The 25138-nt window shown below is 35.4% G+C and overlaps 1 protein-coding gene across 3 annotated transcripts in view; it reads left to right on the forward strand.

The window, feature by feature from the left end:
• Window positions 1-13490: 13490 nt before the first annotated feature.
• The window catches only part of NIPBL (NIPBL cohesin loading factor), a 190976-nt gene continuing 179328 nt past the window's right edge, over window positions 13491-25138 (forward strand). For 2 of the 3 annotated variants that reach the window (XM_012736444.2, XM_012736443.2), the window contains exon 1: window positions 13491-13901. The gene's annotated coding sequence lies outside the window, so the exon portion shown is untranslated. The remainder of the gene's footprint in view (window positions 13902-25138) is intronic. The other variant, XM_012736446.3, reaches the window with a different exon arrangement.

Genomic DNA, 25138 nt, shown 5'->3' on the forward strand with positions numbered 1-25138 from the left:
GTAGATGTTACTTGAACTATGCATTCATGTCTCATATCAGAACTGTCCTGTGCTAAATAGAATCTCAGAATTTGAAGAATTGCTGAGCTATTTGGGTAGAAATAAAATATGAATTTCAAAATTCACTAATTTTCATTAGCATGAATTATGCTTTAAGTTTCTGCAGCTGACTTTAGAGTGATGTGTTTGAATTTTCTAACCATCTGCCTTGTCAACATGGCTCTACTTCAAGAGAAATGGATTGAACTGAAAGCAAACTATGCCCACCAAGAACCCACAGTATCTCTGGGATTTTTTTTTTTTTTTTTTGAGACAGAGTCTCACTTTGTTGCCCAGGCTAGAGTGAGTGCCGTGGCGTCAGCCTAGCTCACAGCAACCTCAAACTCCTGGGCTCGAGTGATCCTTCTGCCTCAGCCTCCCGGGTAGCTGGGACTACAGGCATGCGCCACCATGCCCGGCTAATTTTTTATATATATATCAGTTGGCCAATTAATTTCTTTCTATTTATAGTAGAGACGGGGTCTCGCTCTTGCTCAGGCTGGTTTTGAACTCCTGACCTTGAGCAATCCGCCCGCCTCGGCCTCCCAAGAGCTAGGATTACAGGCGTGAGCCACAGCGCCCGGCCTATCTCTGGGATTTTTAAGATGAATATATACATTACATATTACTATCCTTAAATTTCTCACTCTGTGGCCAAATTCTTACAATATTTGAGACTTCCAACTCTGTTAATACATATTCTCTTTCCTGAAACTGTGGAAATCAAATCTAAGGGCCACTTTCAGTAATGCAAATGTTTAGAATATTAATGTAAATATTCTAAGTATTTATAGTAATGTAAACCTGGAGTGGGAATTGAGATGGGCCCTGTCTATATACAATCCCTGCTTTTTTTGTTGTTGTAAACAGCTTTGAGATAGAATTCATATACCATACAATTCACCCATTTAAAGTATACAGGTTAGTGGTTTTTAGTATATTCACAGATATGTGCAATCATCACTACAATTTTAAAACATTTTCATCACCTCAAAAAGAAACTCTGTACTCTTTAACTATCCCCCCCAATCCACCCATGTTCTCACCCCAGCTTTAAATGACCACTAATTTGCTTTCTGTCTGTAGAGATTTCCTTATTCCATTCATTTCAATGGAGCAATGTAGCATACAGTCTTTTGTGACTGGCTTTCATTTGACATAATGATTTCAGGATCCACTATGTCACAGCATGTATCAGTACTTTCTTTATTCCTTTTTATGGCCAAATAATATAAGACTGTATGGACATACCGCATATTGTTTATGCATTTGTCAGTTGATGGACATTTGGGTTGTTTCCACCTTTTGAAGATTCTGAATAATGTTGCTATAAACAAATGTGTACAAGATTCTGTGTGGACGTATGTTTTTGTTTCTCTTTGGTATATACCTAGGAAGAGAATTGCTGGGTCATGTGGTAATAAGATGTTTAATCATTTGAGCAACTGCCAGACTATTTTCAAAGTGGCTGCACCATTTTACAGTCCTGTCAACACTGTATGAAGGTTGTAGTTTTTCCACATCTTTGCCAATAATTATTTGACCTTTTCGTTCTAGCTATTGTAGTGAGAATGAAGTGATATCTCGTGGTTTTCATTTGCTTTTTCCTACTAAGGATTATCAAGCACCTTTTGATGTGCTTATTGGCCACTTGTATGTCTTTTTGGAGAAATATGTATTCAGATTCTTTGCCCATTTTTAAATTGGGTTATTTTAGAGTTTAAAAGTTTAAAGAACTTATATGTTCTAGTTGCAGATTCCTTATCAGCTATGATTTGCAAATATTTCATATTTTTTCATATTCTGTGGGTTGTTTTTTACTCTATTTATTGATGGTGACCTTTGAAGCACAAAAGTTTGTTTGTTTTTTTGAGACAGAGTCTCACTCTGTTGCCTGGGCTAGAGTGCTGTGGCATCAGCCTAGCTCACAGCAACCTCAAACTCCTGGGCTCAAGCAATCCTTCTGTCTCAGCCTTCCAAGTTGCTGGGAGTACAGGCATGCACCGCCATGCCCGGCTAATTTTTCACAAATATACTTTTAGTTGTCCAGATAATTTCTATTTTTTTTTTTTAGTAGAGACAGGGTCTTGCTCTTGCTCAGGCTGGTCTTGAACTCCTGAGCTCAAATGATCCACCTGCTTCGGCCTCCCAGAGTGCTTGGATTACAGGCGTGAGCTACCACGCCTGGCCCCAAATTTTTAGTTTTTGATGATGTCTGATTTATGGTTTGTTTTGGTGGCTGGTGCTTTTGATCTGAGAAATGTTTGTCAAATCCAAGATGATAAAAATTTATCCCATTTTTTCTGAATATTTTCTAGTTTTTGCTCTTATATTTATGTCATTGTTCCATTTTGTGTTAATTTTTGCAAAATGGTGTGAGGTAAGGGTCCTAGTCTTTTGCATGTGGTTATCCAGTTGTCCCAGCACCAATTGTTGAACAGCCCTCGGTTTTGTGCAGAATTTGACCTATTATCTACCAGTATTCTCACTGACATCAAGATTAACTGAAGACTAGTACTTGGCCCATAAGTTTGCACCTTTATATGAAAAAAGCTGATTAAACTATTTGGACACTGCTTTATTGTAATAGTACAAAACTAAATATATTTGAATAGCTAAGACTATTATTCTCAAGATTTAAATATGTGGCCCACAGACATAGGGATTTCTGATTGTTGTGATTCATTACTGAAAAACATGAAAACCTCTGAAATATGGTATAATCTTCACTTCCACCCTGTCATGCTAGTGTCTCTCTTACCACTAGGTGACATGAACAATCAAGACTATGATATTGCTCTTGATTTGAAGAAACCAAAATCTGTGGGGACAGTGGAGACCAATGGTGGCTAGATAGATATTATGAGAGGATTGGTAGTAAGAGAAACAGATCAAGAAGGAGTGGTATAAGTGAAGCAGCAAGAATAGTCAGGGAGAAGTGTGCATTGGATTGGCACCTAGAACAGAAACTTCTTGGAAAGTTTGGAAACTGTAACTAAACTTCCTAGATCTCCGTTGCAAGTATTATTTAATGTTAAGAAGAATATGCTGCTAAAAAATAAAATAAGTTATCAACCTTTTTTCTTTCTCTCTTAGGAAATTAACTTCTGTTTTCCTAGTCTCCCATTTTTAAGTAAAATCAAAAGAAGGACATAGTAATTAAATAACTTCCAGGATTAAATAATATAAGATTTTATAGGTTAATGATTTTAGGGCCCAGAATGTTATATTTGACTAAATATGTCTTATAAATAAAAGGATTCTTCTCAAATATTTTGGGGGAAGGTGATAGATTATTAAATCATAGCAAACTTTGGTAGCTTACTTTTTTCTTAGTGGTCCTTATAATTCCTTGGCTGCTTCTCATTTTAACTTTCCCTGGGTTCTACTTTGTGGTTTCCACTATTACCTACACGAAGAGGACTCTTATCTGTGTAATCTAGCTGTTTCCTGAGTATTCACACGTATTTCCAACTGCCTAACCAGACGTCATTAAAATGAGAGTTTAACAGGCATCTCAAATTTAACTTACCTAAAACCAAATTTATTCTTATTCCTTTCTGCTGTAAGCCTAAATTTTCACCTGTATCTCTATCTCGTTCAATGGCACCAGTATCCCATCTAGAGAACTAAGCCTATTGTCAGTAATAATTGACTCCATCCCCAGTGCCCCCACTTTCTCTTACTTTATATATCCACTGGTTCAGCAAGTCCTTAATTCTACTTTATCTTTCAAATCTACCCCCTCCTCTACAGCCCTGCTCCCACAGCCAAGCCCTCATATCTCACTTGACCTATTAAATTAGCTTTCTCATTGATTCACCTTTCTCCAGCATCTCTCATATTCCAACCCTTTTTTCATTCAGGTGCCTAAACTTCTTTCTGTTTTCATTGAAATTACAAAAGCAATATAGCCACATCAAAAACCCAGATGAGAAAATACTAGGTCAGAGTACATTTTTACAGCTGGATACATATTTCTAAATTATATGAAATTTCCAGATTCACCATTTTCATTAAGTATTGTCCCTTTTTTTGGTAATAGTTACTTGTTTTTAACGTTAATTGTAGCATTATTCTAAAATGAAAATTTTATTTCCTGTATGGAAAATTCTTTCATATTTACCTGTTGAATGTTGGGTAATATCCAAACTCTTTTTAGACTGCAGTACCCAGATCCCAGCCTCCTTACCTAATGTGTATTCTATCCAAACCAATTTTCAGATTTTGAAATATAAGGAACTTTCTCATGTACATATATATGTTCCTCCCTCTTTAGAATGGCTTATTTCCTTTCTATCACCCTCTTATCTACTTGGAAAATTATTTATCTTTCACTAATGTTCAACATTCACCTCTCCTATGAAGCTTTTTTCAAAACTTTTAGGTTATCTTTGGTATTTTCATAGCACTTGTGATACAATTTATTGTCACTTACTTATCTCACTGTTTTAAATATATTTGAGCTAGTCTTTTGGGCTGTGAGCCATACGAGGAAAGAGACCAAGTTATTCATTGTATATTCACTGTTTCTAGTACAAAGGTGCTGGGTTGAATGAATAATCTATAGTTTATAGTGATAAGAATGTTGTACATTCTTATGTTGTTCATTCTTATCTGCCACCTTGGAAATGCAAACTCAAAATTTCTTTAAGCAGCACATATTCTTCTGATATTCTTAGAATATAATAATATTTCTAAAAATATAGAGAATTAGAGGCTTACTTATATTCAGAGGCATACTTACCTCTTATCATATTGAATAAATAGTTACATCGTAGTCAAAATAGTTTTCAAACCAGTTTTCTGGTGAGTACCTCTTAAAGAGCCAGATGTCACAACTATGTTTTTACAGCAATATTGTAGGTAGAATTAAAACCCAAAAGGTTTAATGTAAACACAAGATTAAACCTAAGGTATTATCATTTCTAAGCTTCTAGCTGAAATGGACATTCAAAATTTGCTGCAGAAAGCCTATAAGATGTGCAATAAGTTCTTTAATTAAAAATACTTTTGCTTATATAAAGTATTGTCAAGTACTAGTAAAATCACTTCTAAATTCATAATGTAAGCTATTTCCCCTTACATCAAACAAAAGTTACATAGTTTGCTTAGATATGATCATAAGGAATCATCAGAATGTATTGGAGATAGCTAGCGAATCTTAATGTTAGTATTAGGAAGAAGGCAATACTGAGAAAGCTACATTAGAGAGGTGCTTTAGAAGCAGTACAGAATTCAGTAGTGTAAAACAGAAATAAGCTGATAAATCAGAAACATGACTACTAAAGAAATTTGGGTTGTGATGCTGTTTCTCAAAAAGAAAATATTTCAAATGCCTAAAGAACTATGTTAAAAACAGTATTCATGTGTGGGTATAAATTCCTGACTTTTATATTTAATTTTTTAGGAAGAGAAAAATTCTTTACTCAAACTTCCTGATTTTGTTCTAAGTCACTTTTTGATGCCTGTCCTAAATGGTCACCACTCCTTACTTGGGAATAAGACAAGGTTTGAGTTATTTTCTTTCTTTTTTCCGTTTCTCTTTCTTTTCTTTTTTTCGACTATTTTCTTTCCAAGCCTTTGTTTGGTTTTGAGTTTGTTATAGCCTGAATCTTACATTATTAAATAAAAACTAGATAAAACAGAAATACCTATACTACATATGTTAGATTCTGAAATGTTGACTTTGGTGGCAAAGTTAATAGTTTTTACTGGACTTTGATATGAGTTAACCCATTATTATGCTTAACAATTAGGAAACAGTTCATGGTAAAGCTGTTGCTACTTTATTAATATAATTTTTAAAAAGTTACAGCTATTTTTCCATGAGTGGAAACATTAACAAATTTAAAATATAATTTAAAAGGTCAGGCTGTTTATACAATTCTAATAGCCCATATTCATCACAACTCATGTGTAAAGGAAGAACATAATTAGAAGTAGTAATACTGGTTACATTGCTTTTCTTGGCATTAAAATGTCTCTAGGACTGATATCAGATGAACTATATATCTTGGATATCATTGCCATGATGAAGTGACTTGAATAGATGCCAATATACAAAATAATGTCAACATATAATATAGCATTATAAAAGGACTAACCCTTCAAGAAGTTTAGTCTACCTTTTGCACTGAATATTAAATGATTTGCTTCAAAGTACCATTTTCTTGGAGTTATAGTTGCATATTGAATTTGTATGAATGTTCACATATCAATGAAATTAAATCTTTCAATACGATTTGAGAATTTTGTCTGGTTTAAAATGAAGACATGCTCCATGTCTTATGGAGACGTAAGTACTCAAATATACTATTTTTGGTCTGAATAAACACATGAGCAAATGTACATATTGCTAAAACTTGCCTCAACCAATTGTCCTTCTATGCTTTAGGCAGTATGTTTCCACAAACTGCAATGAATAATAGGCTAGACTAGCATAATTCAGTTTATTGCTTAACTAAAGATGTTTGGGCCTTTAAATTTTTTATTTTGATGCTGTTAGCTAACACCCAATTCTTACAGTTTTACTTCAAATAGTTAATAGATCGTATCTATTCATTCAATATGCACCCATTCTATCAGGCATGTTGAAGTTTGCATATGATATTAAATAAACTGTCAGTTATCATTTAGCTACTGTTACTCCAGGCATCTCTCACAAAATGAGTATTGCTTTGTTGTGTTCATAAACAGTAGAGGAAACAATACTATTCTCTATTTTTAAACTGAAAAATAGTCTCATTCTTTTAATTACTTCACTGTAATAATTTTCTATTACACTTTATCCCTTGTTTCTTAAAATACATATAAATTTAAGATCTACTTATTGCACCAACTTCATAATTGTAAAATGTGCCTATTTGGAAGCTAATTTCAGCTTTAAATAAAAATGAAATTACTAAGCAATGTTCACTGTTACATCTGGCTACATCATGACTCTAAGGTTACTATTTTCTACGGTTTTCCATCTTAGATTATAAAACTGAGACATTTCCACTTTTATATTTCCACTTGATATCCTCTCCATTTCCTAAAAAAAAGAAAAAAAATTCCACTTTAATTTCCTTTGCTAAATGGTTAAGTTTAGCATTGCTTCTGATCCTGTTTCACCACCACTGTAGAAAGAAAATCAATGTCTCGACATTTACATTTTGTACTTACTCAATTTTAACATCCGGTTTTAAAAGAATTCTCTTTTATGCCACTCATCCCTGGAGTTTCCTGAATTTAAACAGAACTATAAAATTTTCCTTTAATTTACTTTCTGTAAGGTAATTTTGAATTACAATTATCATCCCACTCAAAATTGATACATTGGTAGCCTTTCTCTCCTTTTGCTGGGCTTTTTGGTAAACTAAACTCAAAGAGAACAGCTGTCACACAGTTAAATTCAAAACAGGAAGTCATGAAGTCTTTTATACTCCTACCTTTCAAGACTGAATTAGCTCCCTCTGTTGGTTCTTTTCTTAGTTCAATATAGTATGTATTGCAATGGTGAAATATTTCAGGTGAATACATTTTGGTTCAATAACTGAGTTAGAGATTCTATGTTAATTCTCTAGTAAATTTTGTGTTTAGCTAAGATTTTAACCCACCTAGGCCTTACTAATCTATAATAGAAAGTGACTTGGCATCATATATCTGACACACAAAATTTTTATTAATGTTCTAAAACATACTTGCCAACACTACTGAAATCTACACATGGCAAATAAGGTGAAATGGTAATAAAATGTTTAAATTTTATTAAAATTTTTCAATATAACATAATCCTTATCTTCTTTTTGATTACTTTTCATTCCACTTGTATGATATAATGACTCCCTTTCAAATGCTATATACAATTCTCTCCTTCCTAAGTTTCCCCCTTTTAAATACTGTATAAAAATTTAAGTACTGACTTAAATATATAGGATGAGTTGGGTGACAAATGAAAGTTAACTATTTAAGAAATTATTATTGAATTTGGCTAGAGAGAAAAAACTTATTTAAAGTTTGTTATTTTTTGGAGGGAGTAGAGGAGTTTCTATCATTCTCTAGCAATACCTTTTTCTATGGTAATCACTTTGAGAAAGATGGCAATTTGCTTTGCTCTCCTACAACTGATTAATAAACATTTGTTTTAAGATTGAAGGGAAGGGGGGAAGAAATAGAAACATGTACTTTGCATCACATTTACTATTATGCTCCACTAGATACTTTAGATTAGAAAATGTGCTGTGACAGACCAATAGTCAAAGATCTAAATATACCCAATGTAGGTCCAATAGGAAAATAATTCCTCCTCACAACTTTAACCATATTTGACATTTCTGACGATAAAATACTAATTTCCTACTGTTTATCTTCAGATCACCTTTCTGAAACCAGTATCAAACCTCTTCTAAAATCCTAGTGTTTCCTCTAAAGTTCTTCATTATTTTGTAGGTAATCAGAATTTCCAAATAATCCTTTTTTTCCATTTTCTAAGGAGGAAGAAAAGGAAAACCTGAATTGGTAGCTTTAAAACAAACAAACAAAAAAACTTTTGCCTGTAACCCCTCAGTTATATATTTTACAAGGCAACCCAGCACATCATACATACACATGTAAGCAAATGTTTATTTAAAATCACATACCTTTACTTTATGTGATGTACTCTTAGATTTTCTATTCTTTTAAATAAAAAATGCTTGTCACAACCCAATAAATTAATTTCATGACCCATAATGGCACCATGACCCACAGTTTAAAACACTGGTCTAGAGCAGATGCAGACTACAAGTTAACCTACTCAAGAGAACAGTTAAAATGAGAATCATAAGCCTCCCTTCATACCTATTTTAGATATTTTAAGTTTGTAATAGATTTTGTAGTCTTCCTTCATAGTCTTCCTTCCTTCAAATAAAATCATTTTGTAACCAGTGTTTTTCTAGATTAGTTCACTATTAAAATACTTGCATACTTTAACTCTCTGGTTCAAATCCAGAATATGTGTAAGTTTCAGGAAGATTAGACTTTCATGAAGATTTATGATCTTAAATAACTTTATATTGAAATCCTATTTCAGAAATGCATTTTTTGAGGGCCCTTCCCTATTCACTGCACAGTGTAACTTGTAGTATAACACGTAAGTGGTCACTTAGATTTAGGAACATAAGGCATAGACATAAAAACATAAACAATATAGTAAAGTCATAGGATTATAAATGAATGGCATGCATAATAAAATCTACAAATTTAGAGAAAATTCTTAATTAGAAGTGAGAAGGATTAATGAAAGGACAAAGCTTGTCCTAGAAAGACCAGAACAGGCCAAAATGAATAAAGGCATCCATGAGAAATGAATTACTCATTTTTATAATCTTAACAAAAATGTATAAAATACATTGAATGAACTTCATATATACTATCACAAATTTGATTAAGGTATTTACTTTGAAACTTGAAATAGGAACATATAGTGTTAAGTCATCTGATAATTTTGTAGCTCTGCTCTCAAAATCAACATCCTTAATTAACTCTTCATCAAAGTTTCTTAAGTTATTCTAAAAGTAATTTAATTATCCTAAATGTGAAATAATTTTGGTTCAGCCTGAAATAATCTACAGAACATACATATACTACCTGTCTTTTACTTCTTTTTTCCTGCCTTTAAAAAATTTGTTCCTGTAAGAGACAATTTTATGACTAACAAAGGCATAAATAGGCATAAAGGGCATAAATAGGCATAAAGAGAAATATTCTTCAATAAAAATAATTCATAATTTTTCGGTTGTACCAATTTCTGATAATGACATTAAATATAGTTATTACTTAAAAGCCATTTAAAATTTAAAATTAAATCTTCTGCAGTTCATTGATCAAGAATACATACGGGAATATCCAGGGATATCCCTGGCAAATAAAACTGAGTCATGCAACTCAGTCCTTACAGGAAGGAGGCAATATTAGGTCAGATTTATTGGACTATCCTCCAAACTAAAATTGGTAAGTCAAGGACACAACAATGAAACATAAGAACACCATAAATCAACTGATTTTGGACATAAAAGATTTTAAAATGTAAGAGCAAAACAAATAGATGGTGTTGGGGAAAATAATTATTAAGCAAAAAACAAAAAAGCAAGACAATGAAATCAAGAAAACACTAATATAGACTAACAGATTCTATATAAGATCTCAACATGGATACTTAAATTTAGGCAAGCAAAACACTAAATGATTTAATGGAGAAATATTCTGATATGCATTGAAACAATTTCTTTAATTCTAGAATCTGGAAAAAAATTGGTATAAACAAGTTGGTACAAGTTAAAGCCCTCAAAGGCAATGACCTTGTCTGTTTTCATTCATTACTGTGTATGAGGTACCTAGCATAAAACTAATTTGCACCTAGTAAGTCCTCAATAAATATTTAAGTGAGGGAAGAAACTAAAAATTATTAAAATTAAAATTTTAAATTAAATGCTACAATAATGCCAAGACTTTCCACCATAGATTGACTGTATCAGATGAAGTTACGGGAACATGCAAAATTACTAGTTTAACAGTAACATTTAATTAAGAAAGTATACAGGAAGATAATTGTGCATCCATAAGCAAATTGAAATATTGGTTATTTTGAAACTGAGTGAAAAACACATTCTGAACCATCTGTATTACTTAAAACTGTTCTTAAAATTAATGGGAAAACTATAATTACTTGGATTTACTAAATAATGTTTAATTAACTGTATTAATGGTTATAAAATACCTATCAAGACTTTCTTTACTTGGCCAAAAATTCAGTACATGAAATATAAATATCTGTAATAATATCACAGCCTAAGCCTTACTGCATAGCTTCTAGTTTACAGGTATATTTACTTTAAAAGGCCTACTTTTCCAGGCACTAGGACTAGGACCTACTTTTCCAGGCACTAGGAAATAAAATTTCTCACATTTGTTTTACAGTTTTCAAAAATCATGTTCAATTTATTGGTATACCTAGTGCTATCATAAGGAAAGTAAATGTAAATAAATAGCAAACTATATGGTAAATTGAAATATCCACACAAAGCCTGACCTCAGCTTTCACTGAACCTTTTCAGAAGAAAACTAAAAATAAATCTCACTAGCATTTGCTTTGCTTGACAGCATAATTGAGTAACAACCGAAGTAGCCATATGTGCTCCTTTATATAGGGGTCTCTTAGCCTCAGAAACAGACACCATTTGAATCAACTGTGCCTGGTACACATTTTGTGCCCAGTAAATACTTGCTTAATGAACTTTTCTAGTCGTGCTAGATTTGGGCTAAGCCAACCAAATGCTTATAGACTTTAATTTAGTGAAAATAGCATGTATTTTGCAAGAAAGAGGGCAGACAGTATGAAGAATGCAGTTTGTGAGACTCAGGAGGCCCAACGTGGATAAGATCATATGATGCACTAATGCACTATCCCAGAGCAGGGTCATTTACAGAAACCTAAAAACAAATAATTATGTCCAGTTTGTGGGTTTCTGGTGGTGTGGAAGGCTTTCAAATGTGTATAAGTAATCTCTTTTTCCAGAATTCTGTAATAAACTTGCATTTTCTGCCTAAATATTTTTTTTCCAGTTTTTGCAATCTCTCATAAAGTTCACTGTAGCATGTAAGTCTATGTTAAGTATATATAAATTTATATTAAAAGATAGAGTACAGAAACGGGGGGGGGCGTCAAAGCCCTTATAATCGTCATTCATTAACCAAATATTAAGTACCTACTGTGTGGCATTATTCTAGGCGCTGGACATAATACCAGTGAAGAAAAACAAAACCTCTTGTCCTCCTGGAGCTTACATTCATTCCACTGGGGAAAGAGGTAATATAAACAAGTAAGATATGTAGACAGTCCGAAAGATAAAATGAGAAGGGGGCCAGGGAACTTGCCATTTAAAAAATGGCCGCAGAAGCACCGAGGTGACACTTAACCAAAACCCTGACGGTGAAGGGTTGCGGAAAGAGCCTGGCATAAGGAACTGCGACGACACAGTCCTATTTGAGAGGATGGCAGGGCAGGTCCTTCCTCATAGCCCCTCATCGCGCGTAGGGCCCTAAGGCCACGTTCAAGGCTTCGGCTTTTACTCCCCTGGAGGTAGGAAAACATTGCAGGGTCTAGCGCAAAGGAATGTGACAAGACCTCGGTCCCCTGAGTGATTTTTGAGGCAAAAGGAATAACCTTTAGTCAAGTTTCCCCACTTTTAGCGCATTGGTACGTATTCAGATATACAATTAACGTTAACTTAACTCATTAAAATATAACACAAATTTCGTCCCATTTGAGTAAAATCCGCTTACCTACTGCATTTTTTTACCTGAAGAATAGCCCACTTTTAATTTACACAAATTTAATAGAGAACTGTGGAACGATGAAGTTACTTCTTGTTTTACAATAAGAGACTACAAGCTTGGTACTGTAAGTATAATCACATTTTTGTACTCCAGCCTTGTCCAGTGCCTCAGTGTTTCAAATATGAAGAGGAAAACGATGTGTGAAATCTGCCAGCTCCAGGCCCGCAGTCTCCCACAGTCCGCCAGTGGCCGGAGCCGGGCCGGCGGCTCTCCCCGCGCGCTCGGCTCCACCCACACCTAGAGGGAGCCCGGAGCCCGGAGCCCGGAGCCCGGAGCCGGGAGCCGGGAGCCGGGTCTGCCGCCGGCCAGCTCCTCGCTCGCACAGCGTCGCCTACAGGCCTTGATCCGACTGTTAGGGAAGAACCAAAACCACCGCCAAAAAAAAGCAAGATCAGCAGAGACCGCGTATCTCCAGAAAGAAATGCATAACAAACATGGTTCCAATTCAATCCAGCTGGCAGCCTTCTTCACCTCCAAGAGCTGCGTTTACTCCGCAGAAATAACACACAGACGGGCGTAAAGTCCGGCCTCTCAAAAGGCGAGAAAGCGTATGATATATCCATCCACCCGGCTGCAGGGACACCATTTAAAAAATGCACCATCGCCGTCGAATCGCGGGCGTCCTCTACGCAGCCGCCAGGAGCTCGGCTCCTTAAAGCTAATGCCGAGCCGGGACAGCGAGCCCGGCCTCCAGCCGCCGTCGTCCACGGCCTCGGAGCCCATCCGGGCCTCAGCAGCCCCTACGACCACCAGCACCGAACTCGGGCCCCGCTCCTGCGGGCCTCCAGAAAAATAAAGACCGAGGAGGACCGGCCCGCCCGTGCCGCAGCGCAAACGCCGCTCTGCAGGATCAACATACAGCCAACATCCACAGCAGCGCTGAGGAAGAGAAGGGCGTAGAGGAGATCCGCCGCAGCCTGGCTGCTGGCCCCGGCCGGGCTCTGGCGAGGCGCGGCGCAGCCGAGGACGCTAGCCCAAGTGGCGGCGGCGGCGGCTGCGGCGGTGGCGGAAGTGGAGTGGGGAAGAGGGGGTGGTTGTTAGTGTTTGGCGCCGGCGGAGGGAGTCATTCCTGCAGCTGCACTTCCGGTCGGCATTTTGTTCTGAGAGGGAGAGACGGAACGAGAGAGAGAGACACACAGGGCTTCTTCCCCCCGCCCTCCCCCCCCTCCCTCCGTCGGTACCGACTCACCCGACACCACCAAGCCGCAGGGAGGGACGCCCCCGCCGACAGGAGGATTGGTTCCCGGGCCCGCGGTGATGCACCCCCGGTAGCTCAGGCCCCTGGTCGGGTGTTTGTGAGTGTTTCTATGTGGGAGAAGGAGGAGGAGGAGGAAGAAGAAGCAGCGATTTGTCTTCTCGGCTGGTCTCCCCCCGGCTCTACATGTTCCCCGCACTGAGGAGACGGAAGAGGAGCTGTAGCCACCCCCCCTCCCGGCCCGGATTATAGTCTCTCGCCACAGCGGCCTCGGCCTCCGCTTGGATTCAGACGCCAATTCGCCCAGGTAAATTCCTGCTCTTTATTTCGGCGGCGGCGGCGGCGGCGGCGCCAGGTCCTCAGCGTCTCTCCTCCTCACTCCCCTCCCCGCCGTTTCCTTAGCGGCCCCAGGTCTCTTCCACGGGCGAGTCTAGAGTTCGCTCCTCTCTGGTGGCAGCCACCCTGGGTGGCGGTGGTTTTGTACCCTTTCCCGGCTGGCTCCGGTGGCGGGGACTGGGCTCCTGCCGGGCGGCCGGGGAGGCGTAGGCCCGGCGGAGAGTGCAGGCCGCGGGCCAGCGGAATCTACTTGAGCTCGGGGATTAGGAGAGCTCCAGGCTGAGCGGAGCGACTGCTGGTCGGTGACAGGCCTCGCCCGGGAGAGGAGCCGTAGCTAGTGAGGAGGCGGAAACAATACAACTAACAGCAAATGTGCCCTGATCGTCCCCATATTTACAACTTTCCCGGTCCGGTAGTGGGGAACGTCCCAGTGAAACAAACAACCCCCCTTCTTCCCCCTGTGACCCCATGAAGGGAGGAAGTAGTTTCAGTTAGTGAGACAAATGTAAATACTCAGACACGGATCCAGTGGTAATTCTTTCTCTTTGTAAAACTTGTTTGGACGTTGGAAAGTTAATAAAGACTCAGTTTCTTTTTGAAGAATTAAATCGTTCATATGAATATTTAATATAGAAAACCATACTGTGGTAGACACTGCACCCCCCCTCCAGCTTTTATCTTGTTGTCTGACAATGTGTGTCTTGCACATGGACTTTTTATTCAAAGACAAGTATAAACTACTTGACAGGTTTACTCTGCCACTTTATATTTGTATGCGTTATATAAGGGCAATTTGTAACGACTATACGTAAAACACTCAGGTACTTCCTGACCGAAACGTGTATGAGCATACAAAGAATTTTAAATGTTCTGAGAATTGTGCTGAAATACAGGTAAAACCAATTTGTTTAAAAAAAATAGAAATTAAGTTATACTTAAAATCTTTGGGAGGTTAAAAAAAAATGTAGAAGGTGCCATCCTTTCATGTCAGGGCAGATCTTTTTGAGGTCCCAGGATTGTCATTGGCTGTTTGTGCCATGATGTTTGAATGTGTAATGAGAGAGGTGTCATTTTAATAGGTCAAATGTATCTGTAAATGCTGGAGAAAAATATCAGTTCTATCTTAACAAGTTCTAGTTCACGAGTAAGTTAAGTGTTTAGAGCTTGTTTATGAAGGCGTTGGTAATGTAGGTTGGTATGAGGGGGAAACACCAATTTAAAAGTCCTCAGTCATGAAAATTGCATAGAAAAATAAATGTACCTGGGTTACACTATTTTGATACTTTGTTTCATATTCACTGAAGGAAAACTTTCATTGGTTAAAATGAAGCAACACTGTTTAACGAAGTCCCTTGTTTTACTACTGGGTGGTTACATTGGTTCAAATTTTGTCTTATTAAATTATTGTCACTGTAGAATAAGTTACTTTTGTGGAGGTTATTTTTGAGTTTAGCATCCTGCTTACAATAAATTGTTCCACATTTCCTGTTAACGTACGGATAAATTTTAAAAAGAGTGAAGTTAATATAGCTGTCACGTACTAGGCATGTTTTTAATGCTATAAATCCGTGTAGTAGTCAGTAGCGTGTCCGTGATTTGTATTGGTCAGGGAGCAGTTTGAATTTTAAAAAGCCTGAAGCTCCTGCTGAGCCCCAATCCCGGCCTCCCTCCCTCCCACTAATCTCCCATTCCTGTCTTTGTGCTGCCTGCTCCTGTTAGACACTGTTTGCTACGGGGCCTCAGGCCTACAGCGGGTAGGGGGTGTGCAAGTGGGGGACATGCCAAGGAGAGAATATAGTAGGGAGGAACATTTAACATCTTAAGAAAGCAGAGGGTTTGATTTTGGGGAGGGTGGGTAAGGGCTTCATTATAAATGTTTAAAAGGCCCTCATACGTTCCTATGATTGTCTTTACAACTTTTATTTAATTAAAATACTGAGACGAATGTCAGGTGATGAACGTAATTTAGATAATGGAAAAAAGAGTTCTTGCTTAGTTTTCATCAGCAGAAGCAACTTATTTTTAGAGTTTCAGAGAGCCTTCTGCATATGTTTGAATCAAAGTGTTAGATATCAGTTTATGTGATTGATTTTTTTTCTGGAGACTCTGGAATTAAATTACAGTGAATTAGTTCTTCTCAGCTTATTTTCCCAAATCTACATATTTAGTAATTTGTAAGTAATATAGGTTGTGTTGATAGCTTTCATTAAGCTAGCATAAACATTTCCTTAAAGTAGATTTGAAAATATTTTTTGTTTGGTCCAAACCAATGACATAGGTTTTTAAAAGGAGAAAACATTGTGTAAAACTCAAATAAAACCTAAATGTCAACTTTAAATTTTTGATAACTTAGTTGGAGAAAATAATTTGCTTCCCGAAAGATTATATAGCCTGTTCTATTTCTCCTGTATTGGTTGGGATATTCACCAGTGCCTAATCTTTTTCCATTAAAAAAAAAAAATCAGTGAAAGGAGACAACCATACGTATTCCAGTAATCTTATATTTATAGATAATGTTATTTGGAGAAATATTTTCTAATATACCTAAAGGAAATTTAAACAATGTGGTTTATTATTTCTCTTGACACTATAGTAACCAATAACTTATATTACCTGAAAACAGATTTAAAGTAAATAATGAAATACTAGTATGTCAAAGTTGAGCATTAAATACTTAATTATTTTCAGTCTTTTGAGAACTGAATTATTTTCAGTGTATTTAGGATACATCCTTTTTAAAACCATTTACCAGTTTGTTTACTGAAGTTATTTGAGAGCATTTTTGAACCTGTGCTAGGGATCATTTTAATACTGTCTGCCCTTAAGAAGAAAAAGGTTGCACAGTAATTGAAGAAAGAAAGTCTATTTGAGAGTCTCTTTAGGGATGAAAAGTGAAAGTTTTTACTATGGTAATAAATTTAGTTTGGGTTCTGCACAGTGATCATTATTAAATTTCAAAAATATTATGAGCAAAACTATACCAATTCAAACATGAAATTTTCTTTATTTGGAGCCAGACTACCCAACTCAAACATGTAGTTTCTATAGCTTCCTAAACTAATTTCATATTTAATTTTTTAGCACCAATCCATCATCAAGGTGTCATAGAAACAAATATTTGAACCTATCTGTTGATTTTTTTTTTTTTTTTTCTTCTGAGATCAGATGCACTAGTATATCTGTTGATTTTTGATGTACCCTACCATGGTATTTTTACTTTCTCAAAATAAGATGGATTATTACTATAAGAGTAAACAAAAACTAATAGTTTGAGTTTTATATAATTTCATTAACTTTCCTTCCTATTGCTTATTAGGAAAAGTATAATTTGTAAGTAATTCTATAATTTCAAATTAAGATTTCAGTTTTATGTGAAGTGATTAGGATGTCTGAGGTAAATACAAATTCCTTTTAGAAAAAATGTAACTTTAATAACTTTAATACTGTTTATCACATTTATTTGCCATAAAATGAATAGGAAATGACTGACTAGGAATCTTTTTAGAAGCCTGATAATTAACTATTTAGTTTTAGATGCTTATTTTAATATTCCGTGCATACTAAGTTGCCTTTGGTGGTAATTTATGGTCTTATATAGCCTTTAAAATTATTTTAAATTGTGCTTTTTAAGCAGAGTTTTCCCTGTTTGTAGCAGTTGTCATTTATAATAATTCCTTAAATTTTAAAATTGGTCCTTTTTCAAGGTGACCTGAGTCCATTTATAAAACATTCTCATATCCCTGTGAGAGAAGTGACTATCATGATTTCCATTTTTTAATGAAATGCTTATACTAAATCAGTGGGAGAATAAGGGATTCCCTGATGCAAGTTTTTTATTAGATTATGTTGCTTTAAGAAATGTGTAAGTGCTGCTCTTGAAGCTAGTTAATTGCTTAGTGCTGACACTATTTGTGACTTTTTCAATTATCTGAGTTCAAGATGCTTTTCCCTCTTTTTTTTAGAGAAATGATACCTGTTTCTTGGCTGTGTTTTCCTAGTATGAAAATAATACTTTACATTAGAAATCCCGACCTTCTATGTATGTATTTGGTGTTTGAATGACTGATTTTATTTACATATGCCCCTACAAAGGACTGTAAGTAAATTTACTATATTGGTAGTAAAAAATAGGTAATGTCATCTATGATGTTTGATTTTTTAAAAAAAATTGTATTTAAAAAAATTACTAGAGTGGAATTTTGGTGTTTATGGTTGATTTAAAAGCAGTTTAAAAAACCATGTCTCTTAAGGCCATCATTGTAATTTTAAAGGGTATTTTATGTGCTCAGAATGTTTGCCCAAGTAAGTTAAGTCAAAAAAGTGATTTTTAGGTATTGTTTTGTGTGTAATTTTATTTTGACATAACCTCTGATGAATTGAGTTTTGTCAGGCTACATTATGTTTTAAGTCATATTTCTCTCTATTCCTAAAGTGATAAAATTAGGAGAGATGATTTCTTTTTTTTTTTTTTTTTTTTTTTTTTTTTTTTTTTTTTTTTTGAGACAGAGTCTCACTTTGTTGCCCGGGCTAGAGTGAGTGCCGTGGCGTCAGCCTAGCTCACAGCAACCTCAATCTCCTGGGCTCGAGTGATCCTTCTGCCTCAGCCTCCCGGGTAGCTGGGACTACAGGCATGCGCCACCATGCCCGGCTAATTTTTTATATATATTAGTTGGCCAATTAATTCCTTTCTATTTATAGTAGAGACGGGGTCTCGCTCGGGCTGGTTTTGAACTCCTGACCTTGAGCAATCCGCCCGCCTCGGCCTCCCAGAGAGATGATTTCTTGATGTAGCATTGCTAGCCAGGATTTTAGCCCATAAGATTTTGAGGGCTTATTAGCCAGGAATCATGTTAAGTACGTCCTCATAATATTATCTCATTTAATTCTTCTAACAATCCCAGAAAGTAGAAACAGTTATCTACAATTTACAGATGAAGAAACAGACTGGAAAGGTTTAGAAAATCGCCTATCTTATCATTACTAAATGATCAGTTTGATTTACATTTGTTCTTAAGGATTCAGTTTTCTACGTTTCTAGTTTTAGTAAAATTTTAATTTTATTCTTTGGTTGCTCAGTTGATTAATCACAAGTAATATAGTCAAGAAAATTGTGTACTTCAGGCAAAGAAGCTGGAATAGAATTCAGGCTACATATCTTGTATAAATAATAGTTTTAAAATCAACAAATCTTTACTATCTTATGTTTTAAATTTAAGCAGTCTGAATTTTTTTACTTCTCAAGTTTTTTATATTAAGTTGAAATTGTTTATGATAGCATCTGTTTTTAGAAAGAAAAATTTCAGCTTTAGAGAGTGATTTTATTCATAGAAATGTATACGACCAATTGTAGTATAGGTTGTGTATCTGTAAATTAATATGACTAATCATTTTTAAACATTCCAATATTTATATAGCCAAAGCATGTTGGTCCTTTCAAAGTCATCAGTTTGGAAGATTGTACACTTACTCCATGTCTGTTACCATTACCAATACCTTTCTTCGTGAATACTTTTACAGAGTTTGAGATAGACTTTTTCTTATCCTTTATGACAAATCTTTTTATTTTCTGGGGTGAATTTGTTTTAGATACAGTCAAAAGTCATTTGAAACTTAGTTTAGGAAACTAAGATTTAATAAGATTTTTTTTGTGTGTCAGGCACTTTGTTCAGTGCTGTGCTGTGTTATTGAATGTTTCCATGTGTCAGAAACTGTGCAGGGACTTTACATGAAGTTTTTAAATTCCTTAAGGTATAGTATAAAGTTGATCGTATGAGAAAACTGAGGTATAGAATGATTGACTAGCTCAAGGTCACAAAGCTAAGAAGCTCAAGAAAGTGGAGAAAGAACTTCAGTGTTAGTGTTTTACTCATCAGCCTTAACCACTACACTGTTTATCATGATTTGAACCTTCCAGCTACTCAGTGAAGTTAGTGATAGTGTTCTCATTTTACAGAGGAAATTGAGGCTTTTATCATGTTTAAGAAACTTGTCCAAGTTGGCAAATCTAGCAAGTGTTAGAGATAGAATTCCAACCCAAATATGTTTAATGCTAAAATCTCTATTTTTTATATTGTACCACATAGCCTCTTCAAAGTGTCTAATACAATTTTAGATGAAAAGGGTAGGGTTGGTTATAAAGTAGTGAAACTGTTTTTCTTGTGTGGCTCAAAAAAAATAATTCTAAAATGTTTTGGTTAGTTATAGTTGATTCATTATTTGATTATATAGTCTTTAAAAAATACCTTGTTACTTTATAGCACATATAATATACAAAATGTTCCTATATATAAATATGCATTTAACTAGGATATTGATTTTTAAATATATGCACTGGAATATATTAAATATAATAGATCCATGGAATACATAGCTTTCGAAAATTTGGCAAAATTGCTTTATTTTCATGATTTTATTGTGATTCTTGATTTTTTTTTTTTTTTTTAACTTTTTTGAGATAAGGTCTCACTTTGTTGCCCCAGTTAGAGTACAGTTGCATCATCATAGCTCACTGCAACCTCAGACTACTGGGTTCAAGTGATTCTCCTTCCTCAGCCTCCCAAGTAGCTGGAACTACAGGCATGTACCACCTTGCCAGGCTAATTTTTCAGCTTTTTTTTTTTTTTTTAGAGATGTGGTCTTGGGGTCTTGCTCTTATTCCTGACCTCAAGCAGTCCTCCTGCCATGGCCTCCCCAAATCCTAGAATTACAGGCAAGAGCCACCACCACCAGCCAGGTTACTTTTTATAATAATAATGTTAAGCATTACAAAAAAGTTCCCAAGAATACATTAAACTTCCAAAATAATTCATGTAGCTAAATGACTTTGCTATCTTATATGCGTAATGTATCTTTTAACAGGAATGTACCAAGCTCCTTTAAAGTTCTCTTTTGTATATATTTGCCCTTTGGCAGAAAGGAAAAACTTTTCCAGTGTGCAAAATATGAAATTAGCAACATTAATTAATTTATTAAAATAGTACTATATATTTTTACCTGTCCTGGGAAATTCAGAAGCTGTGACATAATTTTGGAATGCATGATTTCTTTTTGTTAGAATTAACATATTCTGGTTGCTTGTCTTCTCAGTTCTTTAGTCTTGTGCAGATGAAATGCATAATTGTTTTTATGAGCACTTTTAAAAAATTCTGTGTCCTTGAGGCTTGTTGCTTTGGAGGTAAGAACATTTTATTTACACACAATACATACATAACATAACTTGCATATAAAAATAATTCAAACAAAAATTAAAAATAGAATTCCCTTTTCAGCTGTTAGTTAGTGATGATTGTGAAGTATAAGGGTTTTTTGTTCTGGTCCCTAGGGCAGTATAATTGGAAGTAAGATACTAGGGTTTGTTGCAAGAGGATAGGTATCTAAATACTTTCTTGTTTTAATCTTAAGGTAGATTTATTGTAGTTTTTATTTTCTTTGCTAATTTAAGTATTATGTATAATCAGATAAGTTAACTGTAATGGGAAATGCAAATTAAAAATGCTAGTCAACTAAAATAGTGATCTGATGACTGAATCTTTTTTAATATGTCAGGTTTATTGAGGTATAATTTACACAGTAAAATTTATTTTTTTAGGTGTACAGTTTGATGAGTTCTGACAAAAATACACAGTTAGTCTTACAACCACTACTATAATCAGATTATTTCTGTTACCCCAGAAAGTTTCCTTGTGTCCCTTTGTAATCGGTTTGCTTATCCCTACTTTGGTCAGCGACAACCAGATCCTTATAGTTTTGCCTTTTCTAGAACGTCATAAAAATGGAATCCTATATAGCCTTTTGTGTCTGGTTTCTTTCACTTAACAGAATGCTTTTGAGATTCATTCATGTTGTATGTATCAGTAGTTTGTTGGTGACTGAATTTTGAAATTGTATTTAATGTATTGTTTAATGTTGCTGCTACTCTTAGGAAAGAGTTTTATCAAAAAATAATACTTTGAGCAGCTTTACATATTTATCTCAGATCTTGAGCTCTGCCTTATTAGACATTTTTCCCCTCACTCCCCAAAATCTAGTGTAATTGGCATTATTATAAAATGGCATTTATTTATATTAGTAAATGCTGTTAAGTGCTGTACCAAGCAGGTAGACATTACCCTTTTTCATCATAATTAAAATAGGTAGTATCTTGTATTTTAAATCTATAGCACATAGAGACTGAAATGAGAAATGAGGAATGGTACAATAATAACTCAATAAAAATTAAGTTTACATTTTACTTTAAATTTCATGTTTGTTAAGTTTATGCCCCAAACCCAGCATAGGTTATAGTGAGGAACAGTCACAGACTCTCTCCAATGATTAAAATTAGAGAGGCAGTGCTATTTACTGAAAGTTTGGGGCAGATAATGAGAAAAGAGCTATTTTTTGGTCATTTTATTTGGCCACCCCCTTTTTGAAACAGCTTTCTCTCTTGGGTTCAGGGATCTTCTCTTCTTGTTGTTTCCCTGTCTTTGATGTCTCATTTCTGGACTCTCTTGGTAGTTCTTCCTCCTCTGCCTTCTCCTTTAAATATTTGTATTCCCAAGGTGGATTTTCAACCTTTGTTCTGTTCACTCTTCCTATTGATCTCATTTATTCATATGACTTGTTAGATGCTACCTATATGCTAATGACTCACAAATCTATCTCCAGAATATATTTCTCTTCTGAGCCAGATCCACCTGTCTACCCAGGTACCTCCTGATATCTGAAAAATAATAGAAATTCAAAAGTATATAAATCTGAACAAATTCCTTAATCCTTTGCTACTTTCACCTACACTCACTGGAAAAGCAAGAAATTCTTTGTACAAATAAATATATAAAGTAGGTTAATATTTCCACCATCAACTCATTTGCTTAATCCAGAAACTTGGATAATCCGTGATCCTTCTCCTTTACTGTACCACCAATCTAATTGCTCTGACGTCTTGATTCTGAGAGTGGGCCTGAACGTACAGTTTGTCAGATTGAATATCTTTTAGCATTTTAAGAAAGGTTTAGAGGTAGTTGTAAAAGTAATATATGTTTAGTATTGGGATACTTTTTGCTTCTATGCTTGGGCTTTGGTATTTAAAATTAAGGCACGGTCTTCAGTAACATTCACGCTATGTAGCCTAAATGTACGTGTCTTCTGTAACACATTTCCATTATATCTAAAATCTAGGGCTTTGACTTACAGCCCAGTATATCAACTACAGCAGTTTAAACTCAGCCTTTATCTTTCCATACCTAGCTTGCATTTCATGGAGGTGTGCACCAATTCAATACTTTATGTTTCTGCGTTCAAGAGCAGGATCTAAGCAGAGAAGAAAATGAGAATATGGAAGGAAAGGTAAAGGAAGGGCTTTTTAATTGAGTTTCCTGTACTGTGGAAACAAACTTGAATAACGTTTTCACTTTTATTGCAGACCACAGAAAACTAAGGAAATGCAGTGGGATATGATACTATTCAGTTGTTAGGCATGCAAATGTTTTTAATAACAAAAGTCAAATATGTTGTAATTGTATTACTTGTTTGTGAGTTTGGAAATTATTGTTCATGGTTTTGTATAACCTTATGATGTTTCTTCCTTAGCATACGTTATCTTCTCCGCCTCCCAATTTGAACAAAAGGGTCTGCTTGGAGTTACTTGGTTTAAATAATTCTGAGTATCTCTTTTATGAAGGGCATCTTAAAATGTAATGCTAGCTTGAAAAACAAAGAAAACATTTTCTTCATTATATGTAGAGTTTATAACTAAAGAAGTAATATGTGCTATATTTTGCTCTAGTGCTAGTACCATATTTTGGAGTCAATGGAGTCAATCCAAAGGCAGTTTACAAAGCCTGATGGGAAACCCAGTTTGAGAGTCATTGTATCTCTGTGTTAGCTTGCACAGTAAGCACTCAACAGTTGTTGAATAAATGAATTCAAATGTAATTCACTTTTGGGATATAAGACTAATTGGAGTGACAGAAGATGGGTGGGGCTTGCTAAATTTTAAGCAAGTTTTATAGAGGAAAGAAAACTTGAAGCCCAGAAAAGGTAGACAGCATTGATAGCAAAGAACTGGCATAATTTAATCAATTGTTTGTATTTGGGCAATTTGGTTTGCTTAGCTACATAAGAGAAAGATCTGTGTACAAAAATATTTTCAGTTCCTTCTCCTCTTACGCCCATTCCAGCTCTGCTTCTGTGCCCTATATTCACTGCTAAGGAACAAATTGGTAGACTTGGGACAAAAATGATATGCATAATCCAGATACTCATATTAGCAATTAGAAGGTGTTGATGGGGCAGCGAGAGAAGTATTTCTTACAGTTCTTCAGTCTTTTCTAATTACTTAAGGTTCCCAGTGTATGTCAGGGTGCCATTGCACTACCCTCAGTATTCAGATGAGGGGCTCTAAAAACTTAATAGAATTTAATTTAAAATGATGTAGGATTTATAACAAACTTGTGACTGGCCTAGGATGAAGTTCAGTATCTGAATCTCTAATACAGGCGTCTTCAAACTATGGCCCGAGGGACACATGCAGCCCGCTGAGGACATTTATCCGGCCTTCTGGGTAATTTCCCCGCTGCCTGTCCTGCTTAGCAGCCAACTTGCCCCAGGCCCACAGTGCGCATGTGTGGAATATGGGCTGCACTCTCCAGTGGCCCTCCAATGGTCTGAGGGACAGTGAACTGGCCCCCTGTTTAAAAAGTTTGAGGACCCCTGCATGTTACCTAGCTGTTGAACCTTGTTGCCATCTACACAAATTCTCGTATGGTTTTAGTGATTTTGATATTTTCAATTAAAAGATAAAACACCAAGATTTCAGTGTTTTTAATAAAAATTTTGTAGTTCAGTAATTCTTCATTTCTTTAGTTTTTTTGGAAGCTAAAACTACATATAGCTTAAGTAAGGTTAAATTGTGGGATTTAGAACTTAAAAATTCTCAAGAACCTCAAAGTTTAAGACCCTAATTTTTTTAATTATAGAAGCAGTGTGAAAAAAACTACATGCTATTTGGAAAATACAAAAAGTATCTATGATCTCAAATTTTATGTTTTTCCTACTAAACTTTTAAATAAAATACTTATAATGAATGCAACTATGGTTAGATATATGTTCATGGTATATATATATGTATTCCTATTTTCTCTTAAGTTTGTATTATAAAGATTTTCCTAGTTTCCTATGTAGTGTTCATAATTATTTAAAATGTCCAATATTTTGTCAGTGGATGAA

The sequence above is a fragment of the Microcebus murinus genome, chromosome 11 (genome assembly GCF_040939455.1).
Source record: "Microcebus murinus isolate Inina chromosome 11, M.murinus_Inina_mat1.0, whole genome shotgun sequence".
NCBI classification, from domain to species: Eukaryota; Metazoa; Chordata; class Mammalia; order Primates; family Cheirogaleidae; genus Microcebus; species Microcebus murinus.